Raw genomic sequence first — 21,065 nt, 5'->3', positions numbered from 1 at the left:
CCCAGAATCTGCTTGCACGAGTGTATGGACACTCAATGCTGACTGAGAAAATTGCAAATTCAGATCTTGTCAAGATCTTGTCTGGAGGGAGGAAGACTGAGCTCTGGAATCCAACAAGGCTCCCAGCTGGAGCATCTCCTGGGATGGAGATAGAGTGGATTTCTTCCAACTGATTATCCACCCATGTGATTGAAGAAGCTCTACCATCAGATGGATGTGATCCCTGAGAACAGCTGGAGAGTGTGCCAAGAGTAGCAAGTCGTCCAGGTGCTGTAAAATTCTAACACCCTTTGCGGCGCAGGTGTACTGCCATGACTTTCGTGAACACATGAGGGGCCATGGAAAGACCAAAGGGTAACGTTTAAAATTGGTAGTGGCGGGGGGCGTGGCCTAACTGGCAGAGTGGACAGACGTGGCTTTATACAGCTCCTGCCTTACCTGTCCTTTATAGAGAAGAGCCTGCGTCTTACCCACTTGACACATCGCTGCTCAGACACCTGTGGGAGCCCACACCACCCTGGCTCCATAGCCCGGACTATTGGAGCGATTTGAGCCCCCTGCTCGATTGAGGCCTACTTCTCCCCCTGAAGCCGCGGCCTCGAGTTTGGAGCCTCCGTGGTCCGCGGGTTGTGCCTCCGCTAATGTTGCCGCTCCTGACCCCAGCTATCTTCCGGGGTGTGCCGCTACCTTCCTCCGTGGGGATCCTCCGGTGAGTGCCTCTCCCACTCTGTCTTATAATCCCCCTGGACACCGCTTTAAGGAGCGCTATTTTAATCGCGGGTGCCGCCGCCGCTGGCTCCTGCTGGGCCCCGTGAAGTGACACATCAGCCCACAGCTCTTTCCCCTTTGAAGAGGCTTTAACACTGGGCTCTGCCCCACCGCCCTCCTTGGTGACCATTTAAGGGGGTCTTGCAAAGCCCTGCAGGCCGCACGGATGTGTCCCCCTGGCTACATGTACACAGCCTCCAGCCCCAACTGAAACCTATAACACCCCTCCCAGTCCATACTCACTATAAGTGTGGGTTGTTGTCTCCAGGGAGTCGTCTGCCTTAAGGAACATTCTGAAGAGATGACTGGGCCTTCTTTCTCTGTATAACCCTCTGTGGTGTCCGTTATCCTGTTTAACTTGTGCTGGACTCAGTAATTATTCTCTATTACAGTGTTCTCTGATCCAGTGATACTGGTGCTCCCCCCGGTGGTCATAGCTTTTATTGCATGCCATAACAGCACTTGCCATTAGATTTATATTTTTCACCTTTGTCGACAACACTTTTGAGCGATATTTATGTAAAAAGGGCTCTTAACCACAATGACTGTCTCTAACATACTACCATGAAACAAGGCGTTATACATCCATAATGGCTATATAATAATCCCCTGGCCTCTGGGGGTTGGTGATCGACTGCCTCAACTTTTCATATGACATCGTAACATTTAAACGAACGTTTACTGCCTATCATTAACCTACATTTTCAGCTACCTATATGCCATGGGCAAAACCGGGAAATCTGCTCACAAGAAAGAGACTCCTCATCCTAGAACAGAACCATCTCAATCTGACCTACGTCCATTTCTCTTGCCAACTCCTGCTAAACAAGACTCTATCTCTGACTCAATAGCATCTTCACCAGATCCATCAAATCCTCCTAGCCCTATGTCAATGGAGACCCCAGCAATGCAATCCTCTGCAAAGTCCAACAATGACATACAAGAACTTCTGACATACGTCAAGACATTACCGACAAAGTCAGACATCCAAAATACTCTTCGTCAGGAATTGGCGTCTGTTAAGCAAGATCTTTCTTTACTGTCGGACCGCCTTACATCCCTAGAAGATAGTCAAGAACACACAGATTCCTCTTTGTCTAAGTTGACAACAATAGTTGCCCAACAATCAAGGGAACTACTCTCGCTTAAAACCAGAATGGAAGACTTGGACAACCGTGGCCGAAGAAATAACATATGCGTCAGGGGCTTACCTGAGGATGTCCTCCCCTCGAACTTAATCGATGCTTTAACAAAGGTTTTCAATGAAATTCTCGGCAATAACCCAAACGACAAGCTACAATTTGACCGAGTACATCGAGCTTTGCGGCCGCGTGGCTCCTCATCCGACCGCCCGAGAGATGTAATCTGCCGATTACACTATTTTGCCCAAAAAGAGGAAATAATGCGGAAAGTCAGGCAACTAGATGGTGTGGATTTTAATGGCGATGTTATTCACATCTTTCAGGACTTATCGTGGCATACTCTGCAACAGCGCCGAGCTCTACGCCCACTGACTGATGAGTTGCGCAAACGCCAATTAAAGTACAGATGGGGATTCCCCTTCCACCTGCAGGTGACTCTCTCGGGCAAATCGCACACTCTCTATAACCCCTCTGACCTATTATCCTTTTGTTCTGCTCTGGGCCTTCCGAAAATTGAAACTCCTGATTGGAAAGAACCATTAGCTCAATGGGACTTGCCCTCAACTGAATCACGGCCTTCCTCTTGGCAGACGGTCAGGAATCCTCAACGTCGAAACAGGTTTTCCCCAGATCATTCCGCAGCAGAAGTTACCTGATTGTGTATTTCCATTTCCCTTTTCTAGGATAATGTTCACTATAGAGAGCTAATTTATATTTAATATTGACAGTGTTATATTTTCCCATAATGTAATGTTCACTAAACTTTAATATGTCTTGATGTTTATATCTAGAGTTTTATACCTTGCTAACCTTTTGAGGTTGAAGTTGACACCAATCCCCTGTGCCCCCTCACCCGCTTAATGTATATTACTACTGAGACTTCGGACCATAATTGTTGTTCCGTGGTTTCAGTCGCGGGTTTTTCAGTATTGTTTATCTTGCATATCTTGTTAATGTCTGTTTTTCAATGTTGTTTTCTTTTTTTTTTCTTTATTTGTTTTTTCTTTTTTTTCCCTTGGGTCTTTGAATGCCATTATTTCTTTGCCATCCATAATGTCCCTGCCTACTAAAATTTTAATCTCCTCCGTCAATGCCCGAGGATTAAATTCTCCAGAAAAGCGTTCTCAAATGTTGCGCGCTCTATGGGCAAATAGAGTTGATGTAGCACTGGTTCAGGAAACACATTTTAAAATTGCAGCGCGCCCTCAGTCTTTGTGTGATAGACATTATTCTGCTGCCTATTATAATAATAACCCAGAGGGGAAGTCGAAAGGCGTCGCAATTATTTTCTCACGCAAACTCCCCATTTCTGATGTAAACATACATAGATTGATTCCGGGTAGACTCCTCTTACTTACATGCCACATATATAATCAGGTCTTCACTTTCATCAATATTTATGCCCCCAACAAGGGCCAATATGATTTTCTCCGGTCTGCAATGGATATGGTTGACCCCCTACTTCAGGGTATTGTTCTTTTGGGAGGAGATCTTAACTGGTCCTTAGACCCCTCACTAGATATATCTAAGGATGCGCCTAGGTATCCCCTTGCTAAGTACAAAAAAGTCAAGACTTTGTTTCATAATTACCAACTGGCAGACTCCTGGAGGACATTATATCCCACGGGCCGTAACTACTCCTTTTATTCCCATCCTCACAACACATACTCTCGCCTGGACTATCTATTCCTCAGCCATAGACACCTCCACATGCTCGCTGAAGCTGACATTGGGCCAATAACATGGTCAGATCACGCTCCGGTCTCATTGACGTTGATCCTTCCACATTTTTCCTCTAAACAATGGACGTGGCGATTAAATGAATCCCTCTTACAGGACACATACTGTAAAGCCGAAATCGATACTGCGCTATCTGACTATATTACCCACAACGACTTACCAGAAACCTCCCCAATCTCAATATGGGAAGCGCACAAGTGTGTTATCCGTGGTAAGCTTATTCAATTGGGCTCCTATATTAAAAAACAAAAATCCGCACAGATTTCGACCCTTTTACAACAAATTAAATTACTAGAGGCGTCGCATAAACAAACCATGTCTAAAGAGGACTATCATAAGCTTATGGAATCTCGTAATATTCTTAGCAAATTACTTTCGAACAACATACAGTTGTCCGTTAAAAAGTGTAGAAGTCGCTTTTATCACTGGGGTAATAAGCCGGGACGTCTTTTGGCTAGAGCGCTGAGAGCCCAGCGAGCATGTGGATTCATACACACACTTAAGGATAGTGGGGGAAGGCCTCAAGTTGAAACCTCTAAACTTGCAGAATGCTTCCAACAATATTATTCTTCTCTTTATAACCTACCTAATACTAATCCTGTATCCTCTAATCCTCTTACTTCACAAAACGTTCTTGATTATTTGGCTTCCATTTCCTTTCCTACTATCTCACCTCTAGATAAGCTGGCGTTGGAGGTTCCATTCTCTGTGCGTGAGCTAGAGTTAGCATTAGCCTCTTCACCTACGGGAAAGTGCCCTGGCCCTGACGGCTTAACCATAGGTTATTACAAGAGTTTCCAGAATAAACTAATCCCTATGATGTTGAAGGCTTTCAACCATATCTCAGTGGAATCGCAATTTTCTAAACAATTCCTTGAGGCACACATCTCAGTCATCCCCAAAGCTGGTAAGGACCCCTCCCTGTGTTCGAGCTACAGACCCATTTCATTATTAAATATGGACCTTAAATTATATGCCAAGCTAATAGCTAATAGGCTAAACCCCCTCATTCCTCAGCTGATACATACTGACCAAGTCGGATTTGTTAAGGGACGGGAGGCACGTGATAATACCACAAAAGTCCTCAATTTGGTACACTTTGCTACTACTCAATCAAAGATCCCTATTATCCTACTCTCCACCGACGCTGAAAAAGCGTTTGATAGAATTAATTGGTCTTTTATGAGGTCTGTGCTGGTACACATGGGATTGGGTCCCGTGACACTGCATAGAATTCTGGCCCTTTATTCCTGTCCTTCGGCGAGGGTGAGGGTCAATGGTGAGCTGTCTGGATCTTTCTCCATACACAATGGCACGCGACAAGGCTGCCCTCTGTCGCCATTGATTTTCATCCTTTGCATGGAGGCTCTGGCCGGATCTATACGCGCCAATCCACTTATTTCTGGGATTATGGTAGGTGAACAGGAACACAAACTGGCTCTTTTTGCGGATGACCTATTGGCTACTGTTTCCCACCCGGTGACGTCTCTGCCTCACTTGATGCATGAGTTTGACCGTTTTGGAAAGTTGTCCAACTTTAAAATTAACTTCACAAAATCTTGGGCCTTAAATCTGTCTGCGCATGCTTCTGTAGTTTCGGGTTTGCAGTCGGCTTTCCCATTCCCTTGGCACCCTTCTCATATTACCTACCTAGGGGTTAAAATTCCTAAAAACATGTCGCATCTCTTTAATATTAATTTTTCTCCCATCCTCTCCTCCATTCGAATGGACTATTCCCATTGGCATTTGAAACAACTTTCTTGGCTGGGTAGAATAAGTGTGGTGAAGATGAATACGCTTCCTAAATTGCTTTACCTCTTTCAGTCTTTGCCCATTCAGATTCCAGATTCCTGGTTCCGTTCGCTAAATGTCTTAATTCAGCAATTTATTTGGTCTAGGAAACAACCTAGGATTAAACGTACTCTTCTAACTCGACCAAAACAACTGGGTGGTCTCCAACTCCCAGATATCAAAGCATACTATCACACTATCCACCTTAATAGAATTCTTGAGTGGACTAGATATAGAGAGGTGAAGCAATGGGTTGCCCTTGAAGGTCGCTTCATGAAATTTCCCCCTGAAATAACACCTTGGCTTCCTTCCATTCCTAAACTAGATTTCCATCATCCAACAATTTCTCCTTCCCTTTCGGTGTGGAATTCTTTAAGAAATCTCCCTTATATTTCTTCACGCTTTGGACCTCTTACTTCTTTTTTGGCTAACCCGGATTTTCCCCCTGGTATTGATTTTAATCAATTCCCTAACTGGGTGCGGGAAGGCCTTTTTCGGACTGGCCAGCTGGTGACTAAGTCAGGTATCAAAGCATTTCTTGATATCCAGGAAAGGTGGTCAATACCTCATTCAGATTTTTGGAAATACCTGCAAGTTCGCCATTACCTGTCCTCTGCGGGTAGAATGAATGTTTCTAGTCGAGATCTCACTGCTTTCGAAAAACTTTGCATTTCACCAACCGATCCATCCCACACAATTTCTGCTATCTACCAGATACTCCTTAACAACCCTTCCTGTATCATACCTCCTTGGGCTAAAAAATGGGAATTAGATTTAGGCATTACCCTCACAGAGCAAGAATGGCAAACAATATTTCTCAAGGCACACTGCAGCTCAACTTGCTCAATTATCAAGGAAACGCAATACAAAATTTTGATGAGATGGTATAGACACCCTACACTATTACATGCCATGTTCCCAACAAAATCCAACTGTTGCTGGAGATGTCTTAGGGCTCCAGGGTCATTACTACATATATGGTGGGACTGTCCACAGCTATCTAAATATTGGTTGGAGGTCATTTCCGTTTCACAACAAATTTTAGGCGCGCCTGTCCCCACTGATCCAGCATTTTGGTTAATAAATTATTCTGAGTCCTCACTGGGATACTACAAAAAGTCCTTGCTGCGCCATTTGAGTAATGCCGCAAGAGCTGTCATTCCAATTCTTTGGAACTCTTGTAACCCGCCCACACGTAGGGACTGGTTCCAAAGACTCGATTACTACATGTCAATGGAAGACTCTTCAACCCTCTCCATCAATAGCCCTTTTATTCTCACTAATACTTGGCTTCCATGGTTGGAATACAAAAACTCTATGGAATATAGAAATTATATGTTTCCAGCCGTAATTACCCCGTAATATAGACTGCAGCTTCTTTATATTGGCTAACCACTTACTTTTAAAACATGAAGACCCTTCCCTGTTCCCCCATTTTTTGTTACTTAGTATATAGTTTTTCTTTTTACTTTACCTTCTTTATACTGTGTGATATGTGTTTATTGAAATGTAAAAAAGTGGTTTCTAATTTGCGTACATTTGGACACGTACACGTTGATAATGTTTTGCTTCTGTATGATGTACGTTCTTTGTTTGAAACCTCTAATAAAAACAGAATGCAAAAAAAAAAAAAAAATTGGTAGTGGCTAGTTTGACTAGCAAACCTCAGAAAATGCTGGTAATTGGCTCGTATAGGGATATGCAAATAGGCATCCTGTATATCCAACGATGCCATGAAGTCTCCCAGTTCCAATGCTAGAATGATGGCCCGAAGGGACTCCATGAGGAATTTGAAGAAATTTATTTAGGTGTTTCAAATTGAGAATGGGTCGAAAGGAGCCGTCCAAGTTCTGAACCAGAAATTGGCGTAAAAGCCTAACCCTCTCTGTGGCGGGGGACAGGAATAATGACCCCTGAGGCCATGAGAGAGCAAATTGATGCCTCAAGAGCTTCTGCCTTTTCTGGCTGTGTAGGAAGGCCGGTGGATAAGAAACTGGAAGGTGGACGCTCTCAAAAGTGTCTGCTGTAATCTGCATCCACACTGCTGAAAAGCGAAAAAGCCGACCTCCCACTCTGTCCCCTGGGATGAGGCCCGTCCCATCATGTGGCAGGTTTGTTCGCTGGTTTGGCAGCAGGATGTCTAGTGGACCAGGCTTGCTTATCTCTGGGCTTGGAGCTCTTAGAAGAAGAAGATTGGCTTCTGGGAAACAGCTGAAGTCCTAGGTGTCTGAGTGGTGACAGACGGTAAGAAAGCCGATTTGGATGCTGCCAACTTAGCCACGACTTTGTCCATTTCTGGGTCAAACAGAACATCCGAAAAGGAAAGAGCTTCCAGGGCCTTCTTAGATTTTGTGTCCACCTTCCAGCTGCGCAGCCAGAGGGCTCTTTTGACAGCAACTGCAGAAGCAGAAACCTTAGAGGTTAAAATTCCTGAATCTATAGCCACTTCTGAGAGATAAGAAGCTGCTTCCCTAACGTATGCAACCACAGTAACCAAGTCACCTCTGTGTGCACCAGAGGTAAGCCCTCCTCAAAGTGTCTGCCCAGCGGCCCACAGCTTTAGCCGCCCAAGCCGATGCAAGGACTTGACGAGCCAGGGCCGCTGCAGTCACATAACAAGAGATATGGTAAGAACTTACCTTTGTTATCTCTGTTTCTACGAAGTCCATAGGGTCCACAGGGTTGACCTTGGGGTATAGGTTGGGAACCAAATCCGGGCACCACGCAGTTAAAGCTTTTAGCTCCCAGGATGCACTTGGGTCCACTCTCCCTATAACCCCACCCCCCAGCCAGAGGCACCTCAGTTTGTAAGTAGCCAAAGGCCGGAGGAGGAGAGAAAAAGAGAGAGAAAACTGGAACACTCTAGAACCATACTCACAGAAAAGGAGACGGGAAACCGGTGACCAGCCACACAGCCCATATGAAGCCAGGTGCGTCAGGGTGGGCGCCCTGTGGACCCTATGGACTTCGTAGAAACAGAGATAACAAAGGTAAGTTCTTACCATATCTCTTGTTTTCTACTTCAGGGTCCATAGGGGGTCCACAGGGTTGACCTTGGGGATGTCCCAAAGCAGTTCAACCAAGGGTGGGGACGCTCCTGTGCTGAGAGGAGAATCCGTCGCCAAAAAGGAAGCATCCTGAGAGGCAAAGGAAACCAATGCCTAGAACCTTAAAAAGGTATGGACAGAAGACCACGTGAACACCTAGTAAGGCAAAATAGCCGAGGCGCCACAACGAGCCGCCCACGAGGGTTACATGGCCCGAGAAAAAACAAGCCTCAACGACAGAAATGCCTACCCATGGGTAGGCCCCTGAGGAAGACATACGAGGCCATCCAGCCAACATTTCATTATAGGCCGGCCATCGTTTCCTGTGAAAACCAGAAACCGCAGACCACCAATAAGGAGTCCGATTACCATAAGGAACTTGAACGGATCATATAAAGCCAAAGAGGCCGGACCACAGTCAATGAGGCCACACCAGCCGAGAAGACTGGGGACTGAATGGCCGTACCATAAGTTCCAGAATAATATGGAACCTAAAAACCACTCTAAGAAGAAATACAGGGCGAGAGCAACTGACACCCTGACATGATGCCCTCCAGAAGAGGGAGCCACATGAGAACGCTCCCAATTCAGACACTCTCCTGGTTGATTTAAACACCCTGAGAGAGAGAGAGCTTAAACAATAGACCATGTAATGGCTATCACAACCAGCGGTTCCATTGACTGTCCCCGGAGGGAACAAAGAACCACTACTAACTCCCCAGGAGTCCCTAGGGAGGACAAGTGGAGGCATAATCCAGAAAAAACTCCAAAGGATGAACGGGATACCAGAGCGGAGCAATTCCATATCTTAACCATACCGACAGTGTAGAGATCCGCACTGTCAGGAAGGCCAGGCCAAGGGTGAAACCCAAGCCAGCCGGAAGGAATGCCAGAATATCTGAAAATCCTGGACACCGGAGGATCGTATCGACAGGTACGATACCATAAGAATTATGTATGCCACAGTCCGTGGCAGATCCCAGCAAAGTCTGGCCTATCTGCTCTAAACATCTCAATGAAGACAGAGCCAGGGAAGCCCTAGGACCACAGTAGGGGCGCAGTCAAAGACAAACGATCCAGGTCCAGGGAAAAACAAGGACCCTGAGACAACAGGTCCAGATAGTGAAGCAGTAGGAACGGAGTATCGATGAGGAGACTCCGAAAATCTTAGTACCAGTGATGTCTGGGACGAACTGGAGCCCCCAGAAGGAAAGCCCCTCCGTCTCGAATTAAACTTCCGAAGACCTCGAGGAAGAAGGGAGACCGGAGGACACAGGTACACAAAGTGGAAGGACCACTTCACTGACAAAGAGTCACTGAAGGTAGCTTCAGTACTCCTGGAGCTGGACTGTAACACCGGTAATGTGTGATCAAGTCAGAAGGCCATGAGGATCAATCCCCTCAGGGAGGCCCCCTCTGCTCACCAGGAGTTGAAACCTCTCTTGGAGAAGAGACTAGTCCCCGGGATGCACGTCGCGACGGCTGAGGAAGCCCGCTTCCCAATGGAGAGCTCCGGGAATAAACACTGCAGAGTTGGCCAGGAGAAGACCCTTGGACTATGTCAGAATGGATGACATACCTGACATTGCCACCCAACTACCAGTGTTGCCTAGATGGAAGTCACTGTTGTGACACTGTCGGACTGAACCTATTCAGGTTTACCGTGACATATGGGTTAGGCCAGAGTGAAGGTCCAAGACAGCCTAAAGTATCAACAAGTTAAGTGGCAGGGCAGAAACGACAGACGTCCAACTGCCCCGAAACGAATGCGGACCAGACACTGTCTGTAGCAAAGAACACCCTGGACGAGACCAACTCGCCTCCGGAGAAAGTATCATCGTTCGAACAGCGATCCGATGGGAAAAACTCGATCCATCTGGAAGGGAGTCAATTATGGCAAGGCCTGGAATGGAACTGAGCACATTCCACCCTACCAAAAGGTAGACACTCTGGTAGGCCGCGCATCACAAAGAGTAATGACATATGTCGAATGCGTAGATATCCGCACACTCCAAGTTGAAGAGTGGAGATCTTGTCTTACGCCAGAAAAATTCTCAGAGTCTGAGAATCCAGCAGTGCTCCCAGATGAAGAAAACCCTGTGAGGGATGTAGGGAGGACTTTTTCTCCGTTGACTAATTATCTGTGCCGAGAAGAAGCCACGGTTATCCTGACCTGGAGGTAAAGTACCTTGGTGATCCTGCTAAAAGCAGGAGGCCGTCCAGAGAAAGGAGCATTCGGATATCCTGAACAGGTGAACTGTCAGAAAATCCATAAGGCTGGTAAACCCCGATGGAGTTGAGGACAGTGCCAAAAGGCAGAGCCCGAAACTTACAAGTGTTGCTGTGGCACAGCAAACCTGAAACCATGCTGATGAGAGGGCTCTGTACGTACCCGTAGGTACGTATCCTGAATACTCAGATATACCCTAAAATCCCCAGGTTACAAACGTCGGATGATGGAGCATGGACGATTCCACCTGAGTCCAGGCACCGTTGGAATCTGATTCAGGGATTTGAGACAGAGTATAGGCAAATGAGGACCAGTTGGTCACCGCCCCAGAAAGAAAGTAGAACAACCAGTCCCTCACTGAGATAGTGAGGTTGGCCGAAATAACTCTGCTTACCACAAAGACTGTATAGCTTTCTGGGATTGTAAGGCCCTGATCAGGTCTGAAGAAGGGCCCGTGTAACAATGCCTGTGAGGAGGCTGCCTGAGCAATGAGAGGCCGTTGAGAATCAGTACCTCACTCTGGAAATTCCCCAGATGTAGACCTGTCCCGTCAGGCTGAGGGTATATCCTCAGGTGTAGAAACAGGGTCGTCCGGAAGTCCAGGACTGCTCGGTACTGGATATGGTGGCCCCCATGGAGGCCGACAGCCTAGGAAAAAACAGGCCTTTAGGCTGACCCTGAGGACAAAAAGACTTAACAGAGTTAGTCCGAATGTAGTGGGAGTAGCTAAAGACGGTATCTCCCCATTAGTGATACTGCCAATGATGCAACGATCTTGTCAGGACCAAACAAGATCTTCCCCATGGAAGGAGTGTGCACCTCTGCTTTCCCATAACGCAGCCATAGGGTACTGCGGCGGATACAGACGCCGCCGAAACCCTGAAAGTTAGAAGACCGGCATCCCATGAGGTAATCCCACATATGACCACTGCATATTTTATGTCAGCGGCAAAAGATATTTGAACCTCAGACGTGTTGGAGGGGAAAAACATCACAAAAGCATCACCATGCGATGGCCATGGTAGGACGGGCAACAGGCCCTGAAAACGAGTACATTGATTTCAGGCAAAGTTACCACCTACGGATCCGTAAAATCCGTCCAGGCCGGGATGGGAGGCGTATTAACCCGATGATTAACATACAAATCCATCCCAGAAGGGGATTTCCATTACTTGTGAGGACCCTCAGGGAATGGGAAACAGGAGGCCTTTGTGACTCCTCGTATCTGGCGACAGCCAGACTCCCGCTATGAGATCCACCCGCTGGGCAGAAAACGGGAGATGTATGATACAGGTGCAGGATCGACATTCTCTATATCCAGAATGAACCTGGCTACCAGCCCCAAAGCAGGGATAATAATACTTGAAAATCGGCTCCCCCCATGTGAGAGGGAAAGAGCCGAATATACCATCCAGTTCACGGCAGAGCCACTGGTCAGTAACCACAGGGCGTATATCACGCCAATTAGTATTTCGTATAAAACGACATCCACCAGGGTGGCCGTTGTGGTAATCCCTGCAAGGGGAATGACAGACCGATGTGGTATCGGAGGTAATTCATGTACTGTGAAAAACCCCGGCGGGGAGCGACAGTCTGTTGCACAGGGGTAAATTGCAAGAAATTGCGAGATACCTCGAGTTCAAAAGGGCAGTATGGTGAAGTAACTCCAAGCGAGTGACGACAATGGGGCCCGCCCGGCGATCCTCAAAGGAGAGGATCCTGAGAAATAAACCGCCCTTTAAGGGGGTCGTGCAAGGGGCCCCGCACCAGATGGTGCCGCATACATAAACCTTTCTGAGTTAAAATCCTCCGCACTAATTCCTGCAGGCTATGACTTGCAGGATAGCAATAATGGGTGCAGTATCGTGTGCAATCTCCTGGTCAGATATATCTGACTATCTTGACGGAAATATTAAGCAGCGCCATACCGGTCCTGACTGACGCTAAGATTAGCTGCAGGGACCCATTATCAGCGTATGTAACTCACAGTTCCATCTAAAATATGGCAACGTGCAGCACGCAACAGTATGTGACAAACCTCACAGATATTAACAAATATATATATGTGAGGTCTCAGAACCACCCCAGGTACACCTGTATTAGGGCAGATAAAGAAAAGGGATAGATATACACTGACAGGTGAGAGAAAAAGCAGACAGTCAGCACTAGCATAAGTCACATACAATGCAGAAAAATATATATACATACATTTGCATGACATATAATATACTGCACAATGTCGCTACATTCAACTGCCCAGATTCAGTGTCTGGGAAGGCTATAGCGCTGTGTACACTCACCCAAAATGGCCAGGTACGCAGGGGGACTGGGCTCACTGACATCCTAAGAGTTCTGCAGCACCACAGAGAGAAAATGGCCACTGGAGATCTCAGTAGAAGCGTGGCCCGCGGAGGAAGCAGCTCAGCGACGACAGACTGTATTATTGAAAGGCGCGCTGAGCTGAGGGGAGGAGCCGCTAGACAGGGAAGGCTTCCTCCCCTGGCTAGCAATTAACCCCCCGGGATGCCGGCTCCCGCTGCCGCTATAATCCCTGGTGGGCTGTGGACACGCGGGGTATGCCTCCATGGAGGGGGAGCCCGCCGCCACCGCTAGCGCCTCCGGTCTGTCCCCAGAGACTGGAGGCATAAGGCTGCATATTCACACGTGGATCACCGCAAGCGGTGACCACGCGACTTACCTGTCCCCATCGATCCGGCAGCAGCCCAGGGATTCCTCCAGAGCCCGGCTAGTACAGACTCTGGGGTCCCGCTGCGATCCCCAGATCTGTACTGGCGTCGCAGCGCCGGCGGGGTGTAGGAGCGGCAGCTCAGACGTCCATTGGACAGTCTGATGCTGCCGCTCTGAAGAGTAGTAAAAAATAATAAAATAAAACTCTTTTAAGCTTAGGGGCTGCTAAGCAGCCCCCCTGCAGTAACGGTGACCCAACTCCGGCCGGGCACCAACTTAAACTGAGGTGCCTCTGGCTGGAGGGTGGGGTTATAGGGAGAGTGGACCCAAGTGCATCCTGGGAGCTAAAAGCTTTAACTGCGTGGTGCCCGGATTTGGTTCCCAACCTATACCCCAAGGTCAACCCTGTGGACCCCCTATGGACCCTGAAGTAGAAATATGTTTTTTAAGAAATTTTCAAGTTACTATCAGTGGGATCAGAGATGCCGTATTAGGGATAGGTAGGAGGGATGACCTAATAAGCCGGGTAAAGGGGCATCCACTGGGGGAGGAGACTACCACTTAGCCCTGTCTGCGCTAGGAGAGGGTAAAAGGTAGAAATACACTTGGAAACCTGAAAGAGCCTACTAGGGTGAGTCCACGCCTCTGCCAGGAGATCTTCTAGATGTGCAGAAGATGGAAATTTCGCCACGGCCTTTTTCTGCCTTTTAAAAACAGATGGCCTGGATCTAGGAGGTTGCTCTGAGTCTTCCACTAGGAGAATAGGCTTTACTGCTCTGATAAGAGCCTCTATATCTACTGAAGACATAGCTTTCTCTGGAACAGAAGACATCTCCACCTCTGAAGCAATGGAAGTACTAGCCTCACCATCTGAGGATATCTTTGATACGAACCCCTGCCAGATAACAAGTGGAACTTTCACGTGGAGCAGGCCTATGCCTAGGAGCCCTATCCTTATCTAGCATTTGCTAAAATGAGGTGGACACTTGACAACCCCTGGCCAGACTGGGCAAAAGTCTGCATCCAGGGGGGCTCCACCATGGGAAGCTGTGGCACAGGGACAGGTGGCACTGGAACTGACATTTGGTCTACAAATTGTGACATTACCGGTGTCAGTCGTGATGCCCAAGCCAGTTCTTGAGTAGAATCCATAGGTAGTCACCTTTTGTAGGGCACCAAAGCAACTGACACACAGGCCTTCATGCTCCGGATTCAGAAATTTTTTACACGATTTGCCCGTTTTCGATCATTTGTAACGACCAATCGTGTAAAATGTGGTGTATTCCAGTACGATTACGATGCTAGTCCCCGGCGTTGTGTATCGGCATCGTAGATCAACTGAACCTGCAATAAGCTTTCGACCTATCGTGTACGATGTGACAAACAACGTACGGTGTTTGTGCATATCATGCACGATAGCGATGCATGTAGCACGGACCAGGGACATCCATGCTACATGCATCTGTGTCATTGACACAGAAGCATGGACAGGTCAGTGAGACCCATCTGTGCTGCTGTGTATTTCAATGACATAGACACACGCACGGACCAGGAGATCCGTGCTACATGCATCTGTGTCATTGACACAGAAGCACAGACGGGTCAGTGAGACCAGTCACAGCGGTACAGAGACAAGGTAAAACAAGAGATATGGTAAGAACTTACCTTTGTTATCTCTGTTTCTACGAAGTCCATAGGGTCCACAGGGTTGACCTTGGGGTATAGGTTGGGAACCAAATCCGGGCACCACGCAGTTAAAGCTTTTAGCTCCCAGGATGCACTGGGTCCACTCTTCCTATAACTCCACCCCCAAGCCAGAGGCACCTCAGTTTGTAAGTAGCCAAAGGCCGGAGGAGGAGAGAAAAAGAGAGAGAAAACTGGAACACTCTAGAACCATACTCACAGAAAAGGAGACGGGAAACCGGTGACCAGCCACACAGCCCATATGAAGCCAGGTGCGTCAGGGCGGGCGCCCTGTGGACCCTATGGACTTCGTAGAAACAGAGATAACAAAGGTAAGTTCTTACCATATCTCTTGTTTTCTACTTCAGGGTCCATAGGGGGTCCACAGGGTTGACCTTGGGGATGTCCCAAAGCAGTTCAACCAAGGGTGGGGACGCTCCTGTGCTGAGAGGAGAATCCGTCGCCAAAAAGGAAGCATCCTGAGAGGCAAAGGAAACCAATGCCTAGAACCTTAAAAAGGTGTGGACAGAAGACCACGTGGCCACCTAGTAAGGCAAAACAGCCGAGGCGCCACAGCGAGCCGCACACGAGGGTCACATGGCCCGAGAAAAAACAAGCATCAACAACAGGAAGGCCTACCCATGGGTAGGCCCCTGAGGAAGACCTACGAGGCCATCCAGCCAACATTTGGTTATAGGCCGGCCATCCTTTCCTGTGAAAACCAGAAATCTCAGACCACCAATAAGGAGTCCGATTTCCGTAAGGAACGGATCACATAAATCCAAAGAGGCCAGACCACAGTCAATGAGGCCACACCAGCCGAGAGGACTGGGGACAGAATGGCCGTACCATAAGTTCCAGAATAATATGGAACCTGAAAACCACTAAGAAGAAACACAGGGCGAGAGCAACTCCCACCCTGACATGATGCCCTCCAGAAGAGGGAGCCACATGAGAACGCTCCCAATTCAGACACTCTCCTGGTTGATATAAACACCCTGAGAGAAAGAGAGAGCCTAAGCAATAGACCATGTAATGGCTATCACAACCAGCGGTTCCATTGACTGTCCCCGGAGGTAACGAAGAACCACTACTTACTCCCAAGGAGTCCCTAGGGAGGACAAATGGAGGCATAATCAAGAAAACACTCCAAAGGATGAACTGGATACCAGAGTGGAGCAATTCCATATCTTAACCATACTGACAGTGTAGAGATCTGCACTGTCAGGAAGACCAGGCCAAGTGTGAAACCCAAGCCAGCCGGAAGGAATGCCAGAATATCTGGAAATCCTGGACACCGGAGGACTGTATCGACAGGTACAATACCATAAGATTTATGGCTGCCACAGTTTGTGGTAGGTCCCAGCAAAAGCTGATCCATGTGCTCTAATCATTCCAACGATGACAAAGCCAGGGAAGCCGTAAGACCACTGTAAGGACACAGTCAAAGACAAATGACCCAGGTCCAAGGCAAAACCAAGGACCCTGAGACAACAGGTCCGGGCAGTGAAGCATCAGGGATGGAGTATCGATGTAGAGACTCCGAAGATCCAAGTACCCCTGACATCTGGGGCAATCAGGAGCCACCAGCAGGAAAGCATCTCCGTCTCGATTGAAAACACTTCCAAAGACCTCGAGGAAGAAGGGAGACCGGAGAACACAGGTACACAAAGTGGAAGGACCACTTCACCGACAAAGAGTCGCTGAAGGTTGCTTCAGAATCCCCAGAGCTGGACTGTAACACCATAGTGTGATAAAGTCAGAAGGCCATGAGGGTCACCTCAGGGGGGCCCCCCCTGCTCACCAGGAGATGAAACCTCTCTTGGGGAAGAGACTAGTCCCCGGGATGCACGTTGTGACGGCTGAGGACTCCCGCTTCCCAATGGAGAGCTCCTGAAATGAACGCTGCCGAGATGGTCGGGAGGAGACCCTCGGACTATGTCCGAATATGTGACATACCTGTCACTGCCACCCAACGAACAGTGTTGCTAAAAAGGAAGCCACTGTCCTGACCCTGTCGGACTGAACCTTTTCAGGTTCACCGGGAAACAAGAGTTATGCCAGAGTAAGTTAATTGACAGGGTGGAATCGACAGACGTCCAACTGCACTGAAAAGGATTCGATCCAGACACTGTCCATAGCAAAGAAAACCCTGGACGAGATGGCCATAGCCACCCGGACAGGGACCGACTTGCCTCCGCAGAGAGCATCATCGTTTGAACAGTTATCCGACAGAAAAAACTCGTTCCATCTGGAGATGAGCCAATTATGGAAAGGCCTGGAATGGAACTGAGCCCATTCCACCATGCATCCCAGAGTGTAAAGACATCTGTCGACTGCGCAGACAACCATGTACTCCTAATGGAAGAGAGGAGATTCCGTCTTACGCCAGAAGAATTCTCAGATTCTGAGAATCCAGCAGGGATCCTAGATGAAGAATACCCAGAGAGGGATGCAGGGAGGACTTTTTCCCCGCTGATTAAACGTCTGCACCCTGAAGAAGCCACAGTCATCCTGACCTGGCCGTAAAGTACCCCGGTGATCCCGCTAAGAGCAGGAGGCCGTCCAGGTACAGGAGCATTGGGATATACTGAACAGAAGAACTGTCAGAAAATCCAAAACGCTGGTAAACCCCTGTGGGGCTGAGGACAGTCCCAACAGGCAGAGCCCGAAAAATTGTAAGTGTTGCTGTGATACAGCAAACCTCAGCCCATGCTGAGGAAAGGTCTCTGTAAGTACCCGTAGGCACGCGTCCTGTATATCCAGTGATACCATAAAGTCCCCAGGTTCCAAACATCGTATGATGGAGCATAGGGATTTCCTCCTGAGCCCAGGTAGCTTTAGGAACTGGTTCAGGGAATTGAGACAGAGAATAGGCCAAAGAGGACCATTCAGCCACCGCACCAGAAAGAAAGCAGAACAACCAGTCCCTCACTGAGATAGTGGGGATGGCCTAATTAGCTCCGCTTACCGCAACAACAGCATAGCTTTCTGGATCTGTAAGGCCCTTGTAAAGAGGGCGTACCCTCCTACCCACGTAGCCGCGGCAACTTGACACTAATACCGGGCGAACTGAGAAAATCGGTATCTCCCAGTTGTAGGCCTGTCCCGTCAGGCTGAAGAGATATCCGTAGGTTCAGAAGCAGGATCGGCTGGCAGTCCAGGCCTGCTCGGTACTGGATATGTCGGCCCTTGTAGATGCCGACAGTCTACGAAGAAACAGACCTTTAGGCTGACCCAGAGGACAAAAAAGACTTAACAGACTTAGTCTGAGGCCTTGTAGTGGGCATAGCTGAAAGCGGTAAACTTGTCGTTAGTAATACTGCCAATGTTACTACAATCTTGTCAAGGTCAGGACCAAACAATATCAACCCTAAAGATGGTATCTGCACCTCTGCATTCCCAGAGCGCAGCCATAGGGTATTACGGAGGATACAGTCGCAGCCGGAACTCTGAAAGTTAGGAGACTGGTATCCAATATAGGCATTTCCACCTATGACAACAGCATATATTACGTGAGCGACCAAATACATTTGAACCCCCGACGTGTTGGAGGGGAAAAAACGTTACAAATGCATCAACCCAATATGCAATAGTATTAACCAACCATGCTATAGCCATGGTAGGATGGGTAACAACTCCTGAAAGCAAGTATACTGATTTCAGGCAGAGTTACCACCTACGGATCCGAAGAATCCGACCACGCAGAAATGGGAGGCGTAGTAACGTCTGTAATCAGACGAGTAACACGCCCATCCCCCCCAGGAGGGGCTCGTGATGACCCTCAGGGAATTTGGGACAGGAGGCCAAACACTGTTGTAACACCTCCTATCTGGCAACAGCCAGAGTCCCGCTATGCGATCCACCCGCTAGTCAGCAACAGGTAACCCGAAGGCACGCAATACTGAGGGTGTATGATACAGGTGCAGGTCAACATTCACTCTAACCAGAATGGACCTGCTACCAGCCCTAAAGCAGGGATAATAATACCTGAAATAGGCTTCCCCCCGTGTAAGAGGGAAAGAGCCCCGAACAGTACCCAGTTCACGGCAGAGCCAACTGGGAAGTAACCACAGGGCGTCAACCACGCCAATTAGCGTTTCGTAGAAAACGACATCCACCCAGGGTGGCTGTTGTGGTAATCCCTGCAAGGGGAATGACAGACTATTGTGGCACCAGGGGGAATTCATATACTGCGAAAAAAAACCTGCAGGGAGCGGTAGTCTGTGTCACAGGGGAAGAGTGCAAGAAGCTGCGAGATACCCTGAGATGAAAAGGGCAGTATGGTGAAGTAACCCCAAGTGAGGTACAACAATGGGGCCCGCCCGGCGATCCGCAATTGAGAGGATCCCGAGAAAACAAACCGCCCAAGGGGGTCGTGAAAGAGGCCGGCACCAGATGACGCCACATACAGAACCCTTTATGAGTCAAATCCTCCGCACTAACACCTGCAGCACATGACTTGCAGGATAGTAAAAATGGGTGCAGTATAACGCTCTATCTCCTGGTCAGACATATCTGACCAATCTTGGCGGAAATATTAAGCAGCACTATACTGGTCCTGACTGATGCCAAAAATTAGCTGCAGGGACCCATTTTCAGCGTATGCAACACACAGTTCCATCTAAAATATGGCAACGTGCAGCACGCAACAGTATGTGACAAACCACACAAATATTAACAAGTATATAAATGTGAGGTCTCAGAACCACCCTAAGTACAGCTGTATTAGGGCAGATAAAGAAAAGGGATAGATATACACTGACAGGTGAGAGAATAAAGTACAGTCAGCACTAGCATAAGTCACATACAATGCAGATATATACATATATACATAAACATGTCATATAATATACTGCACTATTACACTGCATTCAACTTACCCAGATTCAGTGTCTGGGAAGGCTACAGCGCTGTGTACACTGACCTGATGGTGAGGTACGCAGGGGGACTGGACTCACTGCCATCCTGAGAGATTTCTGCTGCACCACAGAGATAAAATGGCCGCTGGAGACCTCAGAGGAAGCGTGGCCCGCGGAGGAAGCAGCTCAGCGACGCCAGACTATGGATACTGAAAGGCGCGCTGAGCTGAGGGGAGGAGCCGCTGTAACAGGGAAGGCTGCCTCCCCTGGCCGGCTATTAACCCCCGGGACGCCGGCTCCCTGCACCGATCGTTAAGTCCCTGGTGGTCTAGTGGACACACGGGGTATGGGGGGCCCGCCGCCACTGCCGGCGCCTCCGGTCTGTCCCCTGAGACCGGAGGCACAGGACTGCATTTGAAATGCGCGGATCACCGCAAGCGGTGATCCGCGACCTTACCTGCTCCCCGTGGATCCAGCAGCAGTCCTGGGCGCCCGTAGAGTCCGGCTAGTACAGACTCTGGGGTCCCGCTGAGATCCCCAGATCTGTACTGGCGTCTCAGCGCCAGCGGGGTGACGGAGCGGCAGCTTAGACGTCCTATGGACAGTCCGACGCTGCCGCTCTGAAGAGTCCAAAGTCCATGAAAAAACTTTGTCCCTAAAAAAATAAAATAAGCTTAGGGGCTGCTAATCAGCTCCCCCTGCGCTAACGGTGACCCGACTCCGGCCGGGCACCAACTTAAACTGAGGTGCCTCTGGCTTGGGGGTGGGGTTATAGGGAGAGTGGACCCAGTGCATCCTGGGAGCTAAAAGCTTTAACTGCGTGGTGCCCGGATTTGGTTCCCAACCTATACCCCAAGGTCAACCCTGTGGACCCCCTATGGACCCTGAAGTAGAAAGTACACTTACATACACACACACTCAGATCACTCAATGCAGAATGTGGTCAATAGCTCAACAAACCAGCCAAAAGTAGCAGAAAGGAACAAAGAATGTAGCACAGCTGCTGGGAGCAGGTTATCAGAGCAGACTGGAGCCCTGCTTCTCTCTCCAACGCTGAGGCAGGCAGAGAGCTAAAATGTCCGCTTAGCGTCTTGAAGGGGGAGGAGAGAAGGTA

At 48.6% G+C, this 21,065-nt stretch overlaps 1 protein-coding gene across 1 annotated transcript in view; it reads right to left on the bottom strand.

The window, feature by feature from the left end:
• The window catches only part of GGA3 (golgi associated, gamma adaptin ear containing, ARF binding protein 3), a 109,446-nt gene that overhangs the window by 74,883 nt on the left and 13,498 nt on the right, over window positions 1–21,065 (bottom strand). The window lies entirely within an intron of this gene.

The sequence above is a fragment of the Taudactylus pleione genome, unplaced genomic scaffold, assembly GCF_031769625.1.
Source record: "Taudactylus pleione unplaced genomic scaffold, aTauple2 ptg000290l, whole genome shotgun sequence".
NCBI classification, from domain to species: domain Eukaryota; kingdom Metazoa; phylum Chordata; class Amphibia; order Anura; family Myobatrachidae; genus Taudactylus; species Taudactylus pleione.
Note: the sequence above shows the minus strand (reverse complement) of the source record. Positions and strands in the feature narration are given on the sequence as shown.